Source organism: Temnothorax nylanderi, unplaced genomic scaffold (assembly GCF_030848795.1).
Source record: "Temnothorax nylanderi isolate EJ_2023f unplaced genomic scaffold, tnyl_v1.0 TNYL_tig0589_pilon, whole genome shotgun sequence".
In the NCBI taxonomy this organism is placed as follows: domain Eukaryota; kingdom Metazoa; phylum Arthropoda; class Insecta; order Hymenoptera; family Formicidae; genus Temnothorax; species Temnothorax nylanderi.
In genome coordinates, this window is record NW_027249651.1 from 35,212 (window position 1) to 53,104 (window position 17,893).

General features: G+C 38.5%; 1 long non-coding RNA gene across 1 annotated transcript; it reads right to left on the reverse strand.

Moving 5' to 3' along the window:
• Positions 1-14,948: 14,948 nt before the first annotated feature.
• LOC139784132 (uncharacterized) lies at positions 14,949-17,593 on the reverse strand. Its single transcript, XR_011721480.1, has 3 exons — positions 17,433-17,593; positions 17,219-17,347; positions 14,949-17,133 (listed from the first exon to the last, which is right to left on the reverse strand). It is a non-coding gene; the product is annotated as an uncharacterized lncRNA (long non-coding RNA).
• Between the last annotated feature and the right edge of the window lie 300 nt (positions 17,594-17,893).

Genomic DNA, 17,893 nt, shown 5'->3' on the forward strand with positions numbered 1-17,893 from the left:
ATTGTGAAATTGCTTAAGGAAAGTATGCAAAATTGAGGTTTTGAGAACTGTTAGGGGAACAAATAAATCTTACGTATTCTTACGTATTTTGAGTCGTATAATCCGAAAACGGCAATAAAGGTCGGTGGTTCTACATTAGTCGCAAGCAATCCGTATTGTCGCAAGTTACAAGAAGCTTGCGATTTGAGTTTTTACATTACAGTCGTAGAGAATTGTTTAAAAATGTCATTTTAAGCAAGCAGAACTACTAGTAGTACAAGCAAGTAGTACTGTTTTCTTCGCAAGCAGTATTACTTCCGGTCGTAACGTAGTCGCAAATAGCAATCGCAAGGTTTGATCAAATCCAAAATTTGCGTCTCTACGATTTGTGACAGGTAATATAAGCATCGAGCTCCGTTGTCACGGCATCGAGCTCCGTTGTCTATTTGGCTTGCTCGTTCGTTTCGTGTTTTATTGTAACCCGCAAAGATATTGATAAGTTAGAAAATTTTATTTTTATAATAAGTGATTTAGAATGGAATCAAGATGAATCTCTGGACGCGAACGTTTATGAAGATGACGGCAGAGAGGCAAATTTTGGATTTGATCATACCTTGCAATTGCTATTTGCGACAGGAAGTAGTACTGCTTGCGTTCATGTAATTATCTGCTTGCGACTAATGTAGAACGATCATAAAAATTACGTCTGTAGCGGGGAAATCGTAGTAAATGAAGAAAAATGGGAAAAAACATGAAATCGTTTAAATTCCCAGTAATTTTGGGAAGTAATACGGAAGTAATTATATATAATTATATATAATTACTTCCGTATTACTTCCCAATATAATATATTTATCTTGATACGATATAATTAAATTATATATTTATAATATATAATTATATTTGATGAACAGTGGTATAAGAACGGTATCAGACACGGCAGTGTCGTGCTAAGTTGCGCCAAGTTATGTAAATCGTGGAACGGCACAACTTTTGTATCGTGGAGTCCTCTTTTATAATAAAGTGGCACATTTAAAAAATAACATTTGAAAACAACAATTTTCTGCAGTGGATGGACACCGGATTGGATCAGATCTACTCATGTCTGATTGGATCTGAGCAGATATAATAGATTATTCTCGTTACATATCTGACTCTATCCGCTAGGATCGGATCAGATCTACTCATGTCTGATTGGATCTGATCAGATAGGGCCAATATTTTGATCAAACCAGGTCTGAGTGGATCGGATCTGATGAGATCTGATCAAGTTTGTTCAGATCTCTTCCATTTTTTCCCGGGGTGCCAAAGTTATAATATATGGAATAAATCATTTCACTTTTGATTCTATAGCTTTTGAAAAAATATAAATCTTAATTTATCAATGCTTTATTATCAAAGTTAACAGTTCTTTTTTAATATATATTGACTATATATGGTCATATTGGTCATATATGATTATATCTATTTACATATATATAATCTCATTATATATGTTCATATATGATTATATATGATTATATATAATTATATATGATCATATAGAGACAAAATTCATATATAATTGCATTATATATTTATATATAATTATATATAATCTTTTTTTCCCGGGCAGTTGCTAAATATCGGAGGGTTGCACTCACAAGGGAACGGTTGGAAGTGTCCCTACCCGATTTGGATGCGCTTTGGATATGTTGTTGAGCATCAAAAAATATTAGACACGTATTTTTTTTAGCGGCTTATCTCGACGTTTAGGGGTTGGAACAACCCCTCAAAAATAACAGATTTTATAGTTTTTAGCGAATATCTTCGGAAATATAAGGCTTAACGACAAAAAATTTATACGAAATGTTTATGGCTTTTTGTGCTCTTTACAATGGCGTAATCAGATTTTTCAAATTTGTCAAATTTTTTAATTTAACCCCACCCCCACCTATTATTTTGCCAAATATAACAATTTTTTCAACGCAAATTTAAGAGCGTCGAATTCCAAATACATCCATGTATATTTTTATTATGATACCATTATTCGATTTTTGGCAAGACGAGATGATATGTGGTATAGGCGTCGCGCGCTGTAGGTAGGTGTTGCGTTATTTCTGTTCAGTTGCGCCGTACGCTTAAAAATTTCCATTTCAACCCCGGGATGATTGATGCGAAGGCCAGCGCAAGGCGCTGACAGCGAGAGGTTAACGCTATTTCGAGAGTCCTGGACTAGCAACTGAATGTCGACTCCGAAATTATAAATACCGCCGAATTGTAAGATCGGGCGGGCAGTCGCAAATCATAATCTGAACGAACACGTGCGTCACATTAACCGCTACAATAATATACTATCCCGGTTACGGTACAACAAAATCAACAACCAAATTCACGCATTTGAATATCATTTGCTCGTGTCATAATTCCTGAAAGCAAGCATTTCAGATCGTAAGTTTAAAGTGTAAAGAACTGTGTGTTGTACGCTGTCGTTTTGTGAACATGTAAGTGCATTTTTATTGTTAACTTTTATTGGTTTCTTACGCTTGTTACTTTTTCCTTTAATATTGAATATTTAATATAATTTTTTATTCAGCTCTTACTCAATTCTTTGCCAGTTTTGCCAGTGACTATATAATCTTCTGGGAGAGGTGCACTTGGACACGGTACATTTGGACACCGTTCATTTGGACATGATCAATTGGACACCGTTTATTTGGACACGGTTCATTTGGACACCGTTTATTTGGACACGGTTCAATTGGACACGGTTCGTTTGAACACCGTGTGTTTGGACACGGTTTATTTAGACACCGTGTATTTGGACACGGTTTATTTGGACACGATTCATCTGGACATTGTAATAAATACGGCCTGTGCAGTTGGACACCGTAAAAAATGCGGCCTGTGCAGTTGGACACCGAAATGCGCGACCTGTGCAGTTGGACACCGAAATGCGTGTGCATGGGGGGTGCAGGGGGGGGGGCAAAGCCCGCCCCGCTCACGCTTAAAGCGAGGTACATTTCCTACCCGGGCACGCCGAAAGCGTGTCCTAGGTGGGTGCGGGGGGGCGTAGCCCCCCTGCCTACGCTTCAACGTCACCCACACCAACACGTGCATGGGGGGTGCGGGGGGAGAGCAAAGCCTCCCCGCCCACACTCCTAGGTCCACTCATACCGACCATGGGGGGTGCAGGGGGAACGAGGTTGCCCCCCCGCCTAAGCATGTACTTTGAAATATTATATAGGATATATTGACGAGTAAGGATATTAACATAATTTATGCAACAATATTAACATAATTTATGATTAACATGTCTATCATTTTCGTGTCCATCTGCACAGGTCGCGCATTTCGGTGTCCAATTGCACAAGTCGCGCATTTTCGTGTCCATCTGCACAGATCGCGCATTTTGGTGTCCAACTGCACAGGCCGCATTTTTTACGGTGTCCAACTGCACAGGCCGTATTTTTTACGATGTCCAGATGATTCGTGTCCAAATAAACCGTGTCCAAATACACGGTGTCTAAATAAACCGTGTCCAAACACACGGTGTTCAAACGAACCGTGTCCAATTAAACAGTGTCCAAATGAACCGTGTCCAATTGATCGTGTCCGAATGATCGTGTCCAAATGAACGGTGTCCAAATGCACCGTGTCGAAATGAACGGTGTCCAAATGAATCGTGTCCAAATAAACGGTGTCTAATTGATTGTGTCCAAATGAACGGTGTCCAAATGCACCGTGTCCAAATGCACCGTGTCCAAATGAACATTGTCCAAATGCACCGTGTCCAAATGAACATTGTCCAAATGCACCGTGTCCAAATGAACGGTGTTCAAATGAACCGTGTCCAAATGAACCGTGTCTAAATGAACCGTGTCCAAATAAACCGTGTCCAAATGAACCGTGTCCAAATAAACGGTGTCCAATTGATCGTGTCCAAATGATCGTGTCCAAATAAACAGTGTCCAAATAAACCGTGTCCAAATAAACGGTGTCCAATTGATCGTGTCCAAATGAACCGTGTCCAAATAAACCGTGTCCAAATAAACGGTGTCCAATTGATCATGTCCAAATGAACGGTGTCCAAATGTACCGTGTCCAAGTGCACCTCTCCCAGAAGATTATATAGTCACTGGCAAAACTGGCAAAGAATTGAGTAAGAGCTGAATAAAAAATTATATTAAATATTCAATATCAAAGGAAAAAGTAACAAGCGTAAGAAACCAATAAAAGTTAACAATAAAAATGCACTTACATGTTTACAAAACGACAGCGTACAACACACAGTTCTTTACACTTTAAACTTACGATCTGAAATGCTTGCTTTCAGGAATTATGACACGAGCAAATGATATTCAAATGCGTGAATTTGGTTGTTGATTTTGTTGTACCGTAACCGGGATAGTATATTATTGTAGCGGTTAATGTGACGCACGTGTTCGTTCAGATTATGATTTGCGACTGCCCGCCCGATCTTACAATTCGGCGGTATTTATAATGTCGGAGTCGACATTCCGTTGCTAGTCCAGGACTCTCGAAATAGCGTTAACCTCTCGCTGTCAGCGCCTTGCGCTGGCCTTCGCATCAGCGTTTTCGGTCATCCCGGAGTTGAAATGGAAATTTTTAAGCGTACGGCGCAACTGAACAGAAATAACGCAACACCTACCTACAGCGCGCGACGCCTATACCACATATCATCACGTCTTGCCAAAAATCGAATAATGATATCATAATAAAAATATACATGGATGTATTTGGAATTTGACGCTCTTAAATTTGCGTTGAAAAAATTGTTATATTTGGCAAAAATAATAGGTGGGGGTGGGGTTAAATTAAAAAATTTGACAAATTTGAAAAATCTGATTACGCCATTGTAAAGAGCACAAAAAGCCATAAACATTTCGTATAAATTTTTTGTCGTTACGCCTTATATTTTCGAAGATATTCGCTAAATACTATAAAATCCGTTATTTTCGAGGGGTTGTTCCAACCCCTAAACGTCGAGATAAGCAGCTAAAAAAAATACGTGTCTAATATTTTTTGATGCTCAACAACATATCCAAAGCGCATCCAAATCGGGTAGGGACACTACCAACCGTTCCCGTAAAGAGAAATAATAATTCCTACATAACCACTTCCTGCATTCGAACATAATTTTGAAAAGATCTTGGATCTTTAGGTCTACAAGAAATACAAAAAGCAAGAAATACAATTTAAACATATAAGACAGTAAAGGTAAATACCACGAAAAATTATATTTACCCGAGTTCTTTAAATAACATTGTAAGCACACTCATATCGCATTGCTGCAACCATTGTCGACTCCACAAACGTCGGTGACGTTGGTTCCGTCGTAATTTATCTATAATTAGAAATAATGCAATTGCATTTTTTCGACGTTGTACTGCAGTAGTAATGGCCAGTTCCATATTTATTTACTGGATGCCAGTACGAAAGCCAGTACGAAAGCCTGCATCGTCTGACGCCAAGCCAGCAACACGGTCAGCAGCACTGCCAGCAATGTTGCCTACAAGGTAGCAAGCACGCAAATCCAGCTAGCAATCCAGCAGATAAAATAGCATCGTGTGCCGCTATCGCGGAGATCGAAGGCGCGAATATCGCAGCGGAGATATGTATAGTGATGGTCGCGGAGATCGAAGGCGCGAATATTGCAGCGGAGATATGTACAGTGATGGTCGTGGAGAATCGAAAGCGCGAAGATCGCGGAGATCGAAGGCGCGAATATCGCAGCGGAGATATGTACAGTGATGGTCGCGGAAATCGAAAGCGCGAATGGTGAAGCGGGAATACGGACAGCGATTGGCTACGCGGAACGATGTACAGAGAGTACACGGATTTGTGAGCGCGGGTTGGCGGGCGCGGTGCTTGCAGAATGCGGCGCGGGGATTCGTCGACGGTCGGCGTGGGAGCGCGGATTCGGACGCGGAGGTGATCGGACGTGATGATACCCGAGCGTGAAGACGGGATCGTGCGGCTAAGACCCTTAGCGAGTACAAAGAAGGGCTCTTTATACTGGCGCGCAGCGATGCGTCAATCCGGAGGCGGTACCGGGCGGCCAAGACCTTTGGCGAGTAGAGAGTAGCTCTTTTACCTTCGTTTTGCGTCGGTACCGCGTGCTGAAGAGGTTAACCGGGCGGGATCGAATCGACTGTCAAGATGCTTCACTTGACGGAGCCAGAGAGTGACTCTCTACCTCCTGGTTGATTCGTTTGGCAGGATTTTGGGATCCGTGAGCAGCGGAGAATCGGTCGGGTCGGTTGATGGCTCACGGCGGAATTTGATATTTCTAAAAAGATCCGAGCTTATATACCTCGGCGCCGTCAGGTGGCGGCGGGGATATCGGCAACGGCGATGGCGAGCACCGGGATAAATCGGCGGTATGGTCGAGTATTATACGGGTACCCCGACGCCGCGATCGCGTTCGGCGGCTCTCGGCCGTGTTCGGCACCGCTCGGCGCTCCGAGTTGGTTGCCGCGGTAAGGGTAAGTCCTTTCGAGGACTTATACGCGAGATGGTATAATTAATAATGGGCACACCGTGCCTTTTCTCGCCCGGCGGATGTTCGGCCGGGCGGCATCCGGCTGGTGTTCGCCGGGAACGATGCATTTCGGGGTGCATCGTTACAAGTATCCACATCAATAATTTTCCAAGTTTACAAACATTACATATAAGGAATATCTACATATTTAAAAAATATTTAACTGATAAAGTATGACTGATAAATTCTTCTTTTAATATAAGATATAAGCTTTGAAGAAAACAATTGTTCCGTTCACATATCTATTAACATCTGCTAATATTATAACAATTGATAAATGTATGGTAATATGGTACCAAACCCTTTACCGGACAATTACCAAGTAAGATAATAATGGATTTTAATGTGCTTTGACTTCTGATTATAATTTTAATTATTTGGCAAATAACATTTTTGTTATCGCAGTATTTTACTACTGTTTTTGCATATAGTACATATAATTGTTAAAATAATATATTTGCAATCACAACATTTCCTATACGGTTGGTAGTCCTTTCGTGAGAATAAGTACCCGGGAAAAAAAGATTATATATTATATAATTATATATAAATATATATGATTATATATAATGCAATTATATATGAATTTTGTCTCTATATGATCATATATAATTATATATAATCATATATAATCATATATGAACATATATAATGATATTATATATGTAAATATATATGATCATATATGACCATATATAGTCAATATATATTAAAAGAGAACTGTCAACTTCGATAATAAAGCATTGATAAATTAAGATGTATTTTTTTTAAAGCTGTAGAATCAAAAGTGAAATGATTTATTCCATATATTATAACTTGGCACTGCTTGACGTGAGACAGTGCCGTGTCTCTTGATACCGTTTTTATATTACTGTTTGTCAAATTTTAAATACGAGAAACGAATCCTATTGAATGCCATCTATTGGATAATCCGAATTTAAAGTTTATATATGATTATATATAATCATATATAATCTACATGGGTAAATGCTTCTTATATATAATTTATATATAAATTATATGAACTCATATATAATCATGTCAAATTGTATATGAAACATTTATACATATTTAAATATATTTTAATCGCCTGTATAATTATATATATATATATATACTCCGCTATTATATGTAGGTATTTAATTTATTTTTTGTATATACGTTTAATTTTACCGATTTTCATGCATTCTGTTATTGATTTTTTGTAGTTTCGCTGAAGATGGTCCAAAAATTCGGACCGAAACGTACGTTTTTTAAAATTTGATATCATAAACAAAGAAATAACCTTTGTGCACCGTCAACAGCGCTTGGCTCTTACTTAGCCCGTTCCACACTCTCTTTGATAAAATATATTATTTTTGAAGATTTTTGCTCGCTGAAAATAAGCGTCGAGCGTCAACGTGAAATGGCATCTTAGAATTGAGCGGTCCGTTCCAGTTCCGTTCCGTAACAGTTTTCTCTACCAGTTCCATGTAGCAAAAACGGAACGGAATCTGGTTACAAAATATATTTCACTCTTACAATTCAATATTTCAGAGTATTCGCAACAATGTTATCGGCAAGATAATTGCACAAATTATGTATGTTATTGCTTCAGTCGCATCAAAATAACGAAATATCGACGAATCAAACACATTTACCTGCGACCGAAGCGACATTTCGATCCGTTTTTGCTACATGGGACTGGTAGAGGAAATTATTACCGAACGGAACAAAAACGGACCGCTCAATTCTAGTGAGAAATCCGATCCGTCATTCCGATCCACGCTTAATGGGACTGCACCCTAACCCGACTCTGACCCGATTCTAACCCTCGGTAGAATACTCATTGAAATAAAATGTTCTTTCGTTGCAATAAAATACTTTTTAAAATTATAACTTTAAGTTTTATTAACATAAATCTTTTATTTATAAACCAAATTTATATAAAATATAAAGAACAAATACATGTCCACAATATGATTTTAAAAGACGACTAAAAGATGTCTAATATCGGATGTCTTTTAGTCATCTTATAAGTTTTAGCTATAAGACGACATTTAGTGGGACATAAGTCATCTTTTAGTCATCTTTTAGTTGACTTTAAGCTCTAACAAAAAGACATCTGTGCCGAAAATTTGTCATCTTTTAATCATCTTTTAGACATCTTTGTGCTGTCTGGGAATGCATAGTTGCTTTTAAAGAAATTTTGTATTTTGCAACACGCAATTACATATTTGTCAATCACCATACAACTTTTGTCTGAAATACGTTTGCTTACCGGATTCAGTTTTCAAGCAATTTGCCTGAAGAAAAAGTAAAATGGAACTCTCTGTATGGTAGGTCATATATGATATTCAAATAGAGGTGTGCGAATAGTTCGAATTCGAATCGAATCGAATCGCAGTGGATTCAATTCGATTCGTTTTCGAATCTGAAAGAGCATTGATACATCTAAGGCTGTATTCGGGGAGCCGCGCTATTAGCATTTATTTTATACTTGTTTTATACCTAATGAGCAATAAAGATAGAATGATGCAATAGCGCCTAACATGCGTTACTTTAAGAGCAAAGTTAACGGAAAGTCGACTTTCAGTCGACTTCTAAAAATAACGGAAATTCGACTTATAAAAGTCGACGGAAAGTCGATTTATAAAAGTGCTGTATACTTTAACGTAGGTTGATTCTCTCGTTCTTTATTCCGTCTCATCACACGAAGCCAGTTTCGCAGAACAGAAACCGGGAGAGCTTACACACCCCCCCCCCCCCCAATCAACTCGCGCGCCAACTTTACCGCCAATCATTGGTCACGCCGAAAGGCGCATCCGCAAAGCTATCCTACCTTAATCCTACTTCTAAAATCACAACGCTTGGTTGATTAATTATATTGCACCAGTTTTCCTCCCCTTTAATTATATTCCTTAATATATATGTTTCTTATAAATCTAATCTTTCGGGCTTTCTTATCGTACGTTGAGATCTTCTTACAATGCCCGGAAGCGCTATGTCCGGAGACTCGTTTTGCACATGAATCGGTGTCCTATCAACTACTTGCCGATCTTGCGTTTTTAGATCCGCTCGCGTTGTATCTACAATGCGTTTCGGGGAGTTCTCTGGTAAACTTAGATGCGAATCGCTTAACCTGCTACAATTGTCGTTTTGTGTCCCTAACAGACCTGCCGCCACAGGTTTTCCGAGTGTCCATTTCCAGATTGGGTATCGATGGTCGACGATGGTGCATCCTGTCCGACTTGTGTCAGTTCTAGTTCGGTACAATTTTCTTTAATTTCGCCTGCGTGGACGACACGCTCTTTGCCCTTCGCTCATACTAAATACGTAACTGGACTTTCTCGCGCAATGATTTTCCTCGGCCACCACTTAACATCTTTTTCTCCTGACGTTTTTATAAATACTGTTTGTCCTGTTTTAAACTCGTTTATTCTCTTACTTTCGGTTAATTTTTTCCCGCTATTATAGTCAGGTTTGAGTATGGACAATTTGGTTCGTGGTAATTGTTTTAATACAAATTCTGCTGGAGCTACTCCAGTTCTTACACACGGGGTATTTCTCACATACAATAAAAATCGCGCTACCTTGCTTTCCATGCTCAGACCTGTTTTACATTCGAGTAATTGCTTCTTTAGATTCTGTTTGATTGTTTGTAACACTTTTTTGCCATACCGTTACTCTTAGCGTGATAGGGAGGACTGTGTGTTAATCGAATGCCATGACTTTGACAAAATTGTACGAACTTTTTTGCTCTAAATGGAGGGCCGTTATCTGAAACTAACTCTTGTGGGTAACCTAGCATACCAAAAATTATACGGAGCTTACTCAATGTTTTTTCGCAGTCCGTACTTCGCATAACGTGAGCATCAATCCATTTGGAGAAACTGTCTACTATTAAAAGTATCTTATTATCGTGTATATCCAAGAAGTCAATGTGTACTCTTTCCCATACTCTACTCGTATTATTCCAACTTAATATGTCTTTTGAATTGGGTACATTCTGCAAAAGTTGGCACTCGATACAATTTTTTACCCCCCTCAATATCCTGATTCAAGTTAGACTAAAAAACATGCGCTCTCGCTAATATTTTCATTCGCACTACTCCAGGGTGCCCTTCATGTAACAGTCGTAACACTTCAACTCGCAACTTTTGAGGAATTACAATTCTATTCCCAAAACATACACAATTTTCGCTTAGAGACAACTTTTGCCGTTTCGCAAAGAACGGTTTCAGTACCTCATTATTCATATGACTTGGCCACTCCCTTTTAGTTAAATCTAAAACTTTGCTTAGGACTGGATCTCTTAATGTTTCATATCCGATGTCCAAACTGGAGAGAGGCTTTCAATTCAAATTTGTAAAACTTTGTCTTCAGTTTTTTCCGCTACTGGTCATCGTGAAACCATATCGGCGCACTTTAAATTAAATCTAAATATTAACTAAGAATAAGCGCCCAACGTTGTAGCCGGCTTGCTGCCAGCGATGGAATTCCTGATTTTGATCCTAAGATCTTCTGCAAAAGTTGATTATCCGTAACTAGAACAAATTTTCTGCCATAGATATACTTGTGGAATCTTTTAACTGCAAAAATTAATCCTAAAGCTTCGCGCTCTAATTCGCTGTAATTTTGTTCCGCTCGTGATAACGTTGTTGAAACACAACGTATAGGCCGTTGCTCGCCATTGATAATATGATATAACACTGCGCCAATGCCATGACTCGCGTCTGATTCCACGTAAATTTGAGAGTTAACATCGTAATGAGTTAGCAATTTATTCCGTTTTAACGCTTCTTTGCTGGCTTTGAAAGCCTTTTTGCAATTTTTTGACTAAGAAAATTTTACCTTATTTCGTAATAATGCGTACAGCGGACTTAACAATGTACTGAGATTTGGTAAAAATTTCCCGTAAAAATTTAACATGCCTAGATATGACTTTAGTTTAGTGACGTCATCAGGACTGGGACACTTTAGAATGGCATTCAGATTCAAATTATCCTCTTTTGGTCTTATGCCTAAACCGTCAACTACATGACCTAAATACTCAACCGTTCTTTTAAAAAACTTGCACTTTTCCAGATTTACTTTTATTTGAAACTTCTGTAACTTTCGTAAAACTGCAGCACAATGTCTTTCTCTACACTCTTATTCATCTTTTCCGCTTATTACTACATCATCAAGATAACAGCACACCCCTTTCATTTTCCCTAATATCGTATCCATGACGGACTGGAAAATTCCAGGCGCGCTGGAAACCCCAAACGGTAATCTATTTGTGCAAACAATCCTCTATGAGTATTTATAACGAGTAACATTTTACTTCTCTTGATAACCTTAATTGTGTATACACCGATGACAAATCTAATGTACAAAAAACCTTACCTCCTGATAACGAAGTAAAAATATCGTCCATTTTTGGAAGTGGGTGCATATCTCTTTCAATATTTGGATTTACCGTCCCTTTGTAATCTACACAATACCGAAGCCCGCCGGTTCTTTTGTCCACTACCACCAACGAGGACACCCACTCACTGCATCGGACTGGAACCCATAACCCCTTTTCCACGAGTTCATCAATTCTTTTGTCCACTACCACCAACGAGGACACCCACTCACTGCATCGGACTGGAACCCATAACCCCTTTTCCACGAGTTCATCAATTTTCTTATCGACCTCCTCTAAAATCTTATATAGTATTTCGTATGCTTTTTTAAAAACTGGCGTTACGTTTTCTTTAAGAAATATATTCGCTTCAAACCCTTCTATACTGGCCTGACTATTTACTTTGAACACTTGTTTAAATTCTTCCAATATCCTTAAAACTGTACTCCAATTTTCTTTTATCGTATCAATGTGTAAAATCTCAGCTCTCCAATTTGGACGTAAAAGATTCAGGCAATCCCTACCTACTCAGATAGCCAAGCGTGATAGAGCATATTGAGCAAACTAATGCATTGCATGTGTTTTCATATATTTGCTGTAAATTTGCTGACATCGAAATAGAACACGTTACAAATACAGCTACATGACTGCTTATACATGCAATCAGTTGACGCAATTTCAAGAGCAAACGAACCGCAATATTGGTACGTTATGTTGTCTGCAACATGTCAGCAACATGACAGCAATGAATGATTTATTCCATCTTGAGCATCATGATGCAAACATGACGGCAACAACACATATATAATGATTTCCATCCGTTATTGTGTACATGTCATCAAGCTATAAAGTTTTTTAATTGTATCTCGTTGCTAACGAAGTGTTGACAATATGAAATTGTCACAAATCCCTCACAAATTGATGCTGTCACGTTGCAATCAATTTACTGTTAATAGAAATATAATTCATATGAGTTCAACCCGACAAGCATAATGCTGTCTCACCTTGTCCCGAGTTTGTCAAAATTAGTTGCATTAACGACAAGCTGCTTGTTGGCAACATGGCAGCAAACTCACAGCATTTGGCTATCTGGGTAATAACGGTATCTTAATGCTGTCCCGTATCACGATAAAATTGATTTCACTCGCGCCTTTTCTTTCTCAGCCACCATCACCTTCGCTCTACCTATAACATTCAATAGTTGCCCTGAAGCTGATTGTAACGATATATTTTTCTACATGAACGGTATTTCCGAAATTTTGCTTAAACTGACTTAAACTCATTACTGTAACCGCTGGCGCTCTGCTCCGGTAACCTCAAAACTAATTTTCTTATTTTGTACATACAAATCTTTCTCGAGTTCAGTATGATCGACGTCCACGACGTGTATACGATTTACATTTGCCGTACACTGCATACACTCGCACTCCTCTTCTTCTGTAGCGGTCGCTGCCTGCTGATTTCCACAGATTTTATTAACGTGTCGATGTTGCTTCCTTCTGCAAACCCTTGCATAATGACCAATAGTTTCGCACTTGTTGCACTTTGCTTCTTTGGCTCTGCAACGCTCAAGGTGCTCTGGAATCCAATTTCCTCCGCAGCGCATGCACGTGTTCCTCTTCCCGTCCTTGTCAGGTTGTGACTGCTTACTTCTGTGTGGTTTGAGATTTACTCAATTGTCTACAAGAACTGTAGAAAGATGTCTACAGTTCTTGTAGACATCTTTCCTACTCTTAGATCTTCTCCATCCGTCATCGATCTCATCTGATTCTCTGCTAACTCCATGGATACGGCAATTTTCACTGCCTCGTTAAAGGTTAAGTTTGATTCGACCAACAATTTCTGTCGAACGCGTTAATTCTTGACTCCGCATACAAACTGATCCCGCCATGCGTCGTCGAGGAAAGTCTCGAAGTTGCATTGTTGAGCTAGGCTCTTTAATTCAACGCAAAAATGTGTAATTGGTTCTTCGGGTTTCTGTATTCGCTTGTAAAAACAATAGCGTTCAGCGATTATACACTTTTCCGCGTAGTAATTTTTAAGACCTTTTTTAGTTCTGCGTATGTCTTTGTGGCCGGCGCATCTGGAAACAGGCTATTTCGCAAGATTTCGTAGCATTTGGGGCCGATTATTGTTAGAAACAATGGAATCTTCTTCTCTTCCGCTACATCGTTCACAATAATGTACTTCTCGAAACGTTCAATGTAGGAAGAAAATGGTTCTTTATCGCTGTATTCTGCGATTGCACGATCGTAATTATAGCCATTTCTTATACTTATATACACTCTGTTTGTGCACGATCGTGACGTTTGTCAATAACTCGTCGCCAAATTGCTGTATACTTTAACGTAGGTTAAGTAAAACACCCCAGCTGATTCTCTCGTTCTTTATTCCGTCTCATCACACGAAGCCAGTTTCGCAGAACAGAAACTGGAGGAGCTTACATCCCCCCAATCGACTCGCGCGCCAACTCTACCGCCAATAGGTTACGCCAAAAGGCGCATCCGCAAAGTTATCCTACCTTAATCCTACTTCTAAAATCACAACGCTTGGTTGGTTATATTGCAAAAAGGACGGAAAGCAGTCTAGCAGTCATTTTTATTTTATATTAAGCGGCGCGCCATGCATCATCAATATGGCGGCGAATCTCGAGGAGAAGCAGAGCTTACGCGAATGCGAGGAATACGTGCCGCAGGACACGACATGATGAGGCGTCGTAAAGTTTTTAAGAAAAATCATTTTTATGCTTATATTCTAGACACTTGTATAATTACTAGTTTTATAACCCATACAGCAAAAGTAGATACTGAGAATGTTCGAAGGATATCTCAGCAGTAGATTGCGTATATTCTCACAACATTCGAGATACGTACCACGATTTTCTGAGAACATACTCAGAACATTCCTATTTCCGCCCCACCTAGTTTATTAGTATCTACTGAGAATATCCCGCAGTAAATACCAAGAATATCTCAGGTATCAATATAGAACCAAGGATAGAATATGCACGGTATATACTTATTACGTTCGATTAGGGTTAAATAATTGGTACTCTTTTATATTTTATAAATTTATATTTATTTATATGTGCATTGTAAATTATTGTCAATGTGTGTACATTATACACTACAAATATTAATACTGACAATTAATACCGCAATAACGCCGAGTTTAATGCTTATATTACTTCGAGTGTCATACGTGATGAGAGAATTGCTATAGAATAATAGATTACTGCCTGTTTTATGTCACATACGATTTCCTTATAGAATATTGCAGTGCTGTCGAACTTTAAATCACATAGTGATTTGAGTACATATGAAGTACATATTTAAAACTAGCGAAAATAATCGTTTTCTTAAAAAGGATTGCACATAAGTAAACCAAAAGGAAATAGGAAAGTATGCATTTTTTACATGTGTCGTGTATCTAATGACGCTTATTTAGAACAAAAGGATAGGAAAATGTATTATAGTCACACGACTTGTTGGAAAGATTTAAAAATCTGAGTCCTCACTCGTAAGTTATCGTTTGTACAGAAAAATGTACTTACAAATTAAGCGTGATTTAAAATTCGAGAACACTGCAATCGTTCAAATATCTCGTGAATACATTTTCAATTGAATAATACATTAATCATTTACATAGTCGCGTAAGTAATTATTATTTTGTTTATCCTATACTAGAGATGGGCGATACAGCCTGAAAGTCGTGGATGAATAATAGATTACTGCCTGTTTTATGTGACATACGATTTCCTTATATTGCAGTGTTCTCGAACTTTAAATCACATAGTGATTTGAGTACATATGAAGTACATATTTAAAACTAGCGAAAATAATCGTTTTCTTAAAAAAAGGATTGCACATAAGTAAACAAAAAAGAAATAGGAAAATATTTAAAGTTCGAGAACACTGCAATATCGTTCAAATATCTCGTGAATACATTTTCAATTGAATAATACATTAATCATTTACATAGTCGCGTAAGTAATTATTATTTTGTTTATCCTATACTAGAGATGGGCGATACAGCCTGAAAGTCGTGGATGAATAATAGATTACTGCCTGTTTTATGTGACATACGATTTGCTTATATTGCAGTGTTCTCGAACTTTAAATCACATAGTGATTTGAGTACATATGAAGAACATATTTAAAACTAGCGAAAATAATCGTTTTCTTAAAAAAAGGATTGCACATAAGTAAACAAAAAAGAAATAGGAAAATATTTAAAGTTCGAGAACACTGCAATCGTTCAAATATCTCATGAATACATTTTCAATTGAATAATACATTAAGACAAACAATTCTTACAGTGCAAACATTTATCTTGTAAGTTATGTCAGACGGTAATCTCGATATTTCGAATAGAAAATAATTAGAATGGACTTTATAACGTAATTGCAGCGCATTTACAGTAAGCGGCAAGTTATAATTGTACGAATGATACATATATATGGCAAGGGAAGGCATCATATTGTCCGTGGATGTTTCAATACGTGTTGTATTATGTTACAAAATTCTTTCCATATACGGACCATCCTTCAGTATACATAGATGTACACACACATATATACATAAGTATACATATATCATGTTACATACGTATGTGCACATGTCTGTACATAATATATTTTTAAGAAAAAAAAACATTATGGGATATTCTGTATATATGGAGAACCAATAGAGACGTAATATCGGTGAGCATAGCATTGAAACATCCTCCTCTATAGACAATATGACACTTATTCGCACGACAGCGCATATTATATATAATCCTTTCCGCCGTCACTATTAAAAACCTGACTACATGTCATCCTCTCGACGAAACATACCTATTACAAAACGAGAAGACGAAGCAAAATTCGTTGAGCTGTTGGTATGTATTGCACAAATACACAATTGGTATCACAAATTGACTCCAACGTATGCGAGCCAAACACTTCGTCGTCGCACGCAATCTGTTTTATGGGAACAAGAACCAGCACGCGAAACAGGAGCGATAAATGGAATGCATCTCGCGTTTAGAAAAGTAAACAAATAAGCTGCTCCTCCAGACACAACGTTTTAAATGTTCCAATAATCTAAATGTGAATAATTCTAAATGTAAATATTTTCCGTTCTTTACGAATGTAGAAGTGAACGAAAGGCAAAAGCGAGAGGCTGACGCAACGTTTCAGCACGACACACGAGATACGTCCGTGTAAGATAAACGGAGGAAACACCGGTCGTCGAGTCTGAAAAATATAATAACAACAGTGACATTAATTTGTGCCGATTCTCGCTCGATTCACTATTTACGAATTATGATAATAAACTTACCAATATTTTCCGTTCTTTACGAATGTAGAAGTGAACGAAAGGCAGAAGCGAGAGGCTGACGCAACGTTTCAGCACGACACACGAGATACGTCCGTGTAAGATAAACGGAGGAAACACCGGTCGTCGAGTCTGAAAAATATAATAACAACAGTGACATTAATTTGTGCCGATTCTCACTCGATTCACTATTTACGAATTATGATAATAAACTTACCAATATTTTCCGTTCTTTACGAATGTAGAAGTGAACGAAAGGCAAAAGCGAGAGGCTGACGCAACGTTTGAGCAACGTTTTAGGACGACACACGAGACACGTATCCGTATACGTGCTGTCGTACGTTGCTGTTGAACGGAGACAGCCGTTTCTCGCACTCGCGGATCGTTTCCTCGCTCGCGTGCACATACGCGAATAATGACCGAATTAATAAAGACGGGGCCAAAGAAGCCGCGAAAGGTTATGTCGACGAGACCGTCGCGCACATGAACAGCCAATTCTCGCACTCGCGGATCGTTTCCTCGTTCGCGTGCACATACGCGAATAATGACCGAATTAATAAAGACGGAGCCAAAGAAGCCGCGGAAGGTTATGTCAACGAGACCGTCGCGCACATGAACAGCCGTTTCTCGCACTCGCGGATCGTTTCCTCGTTCGCGTGCACATACGCGAATAATGAC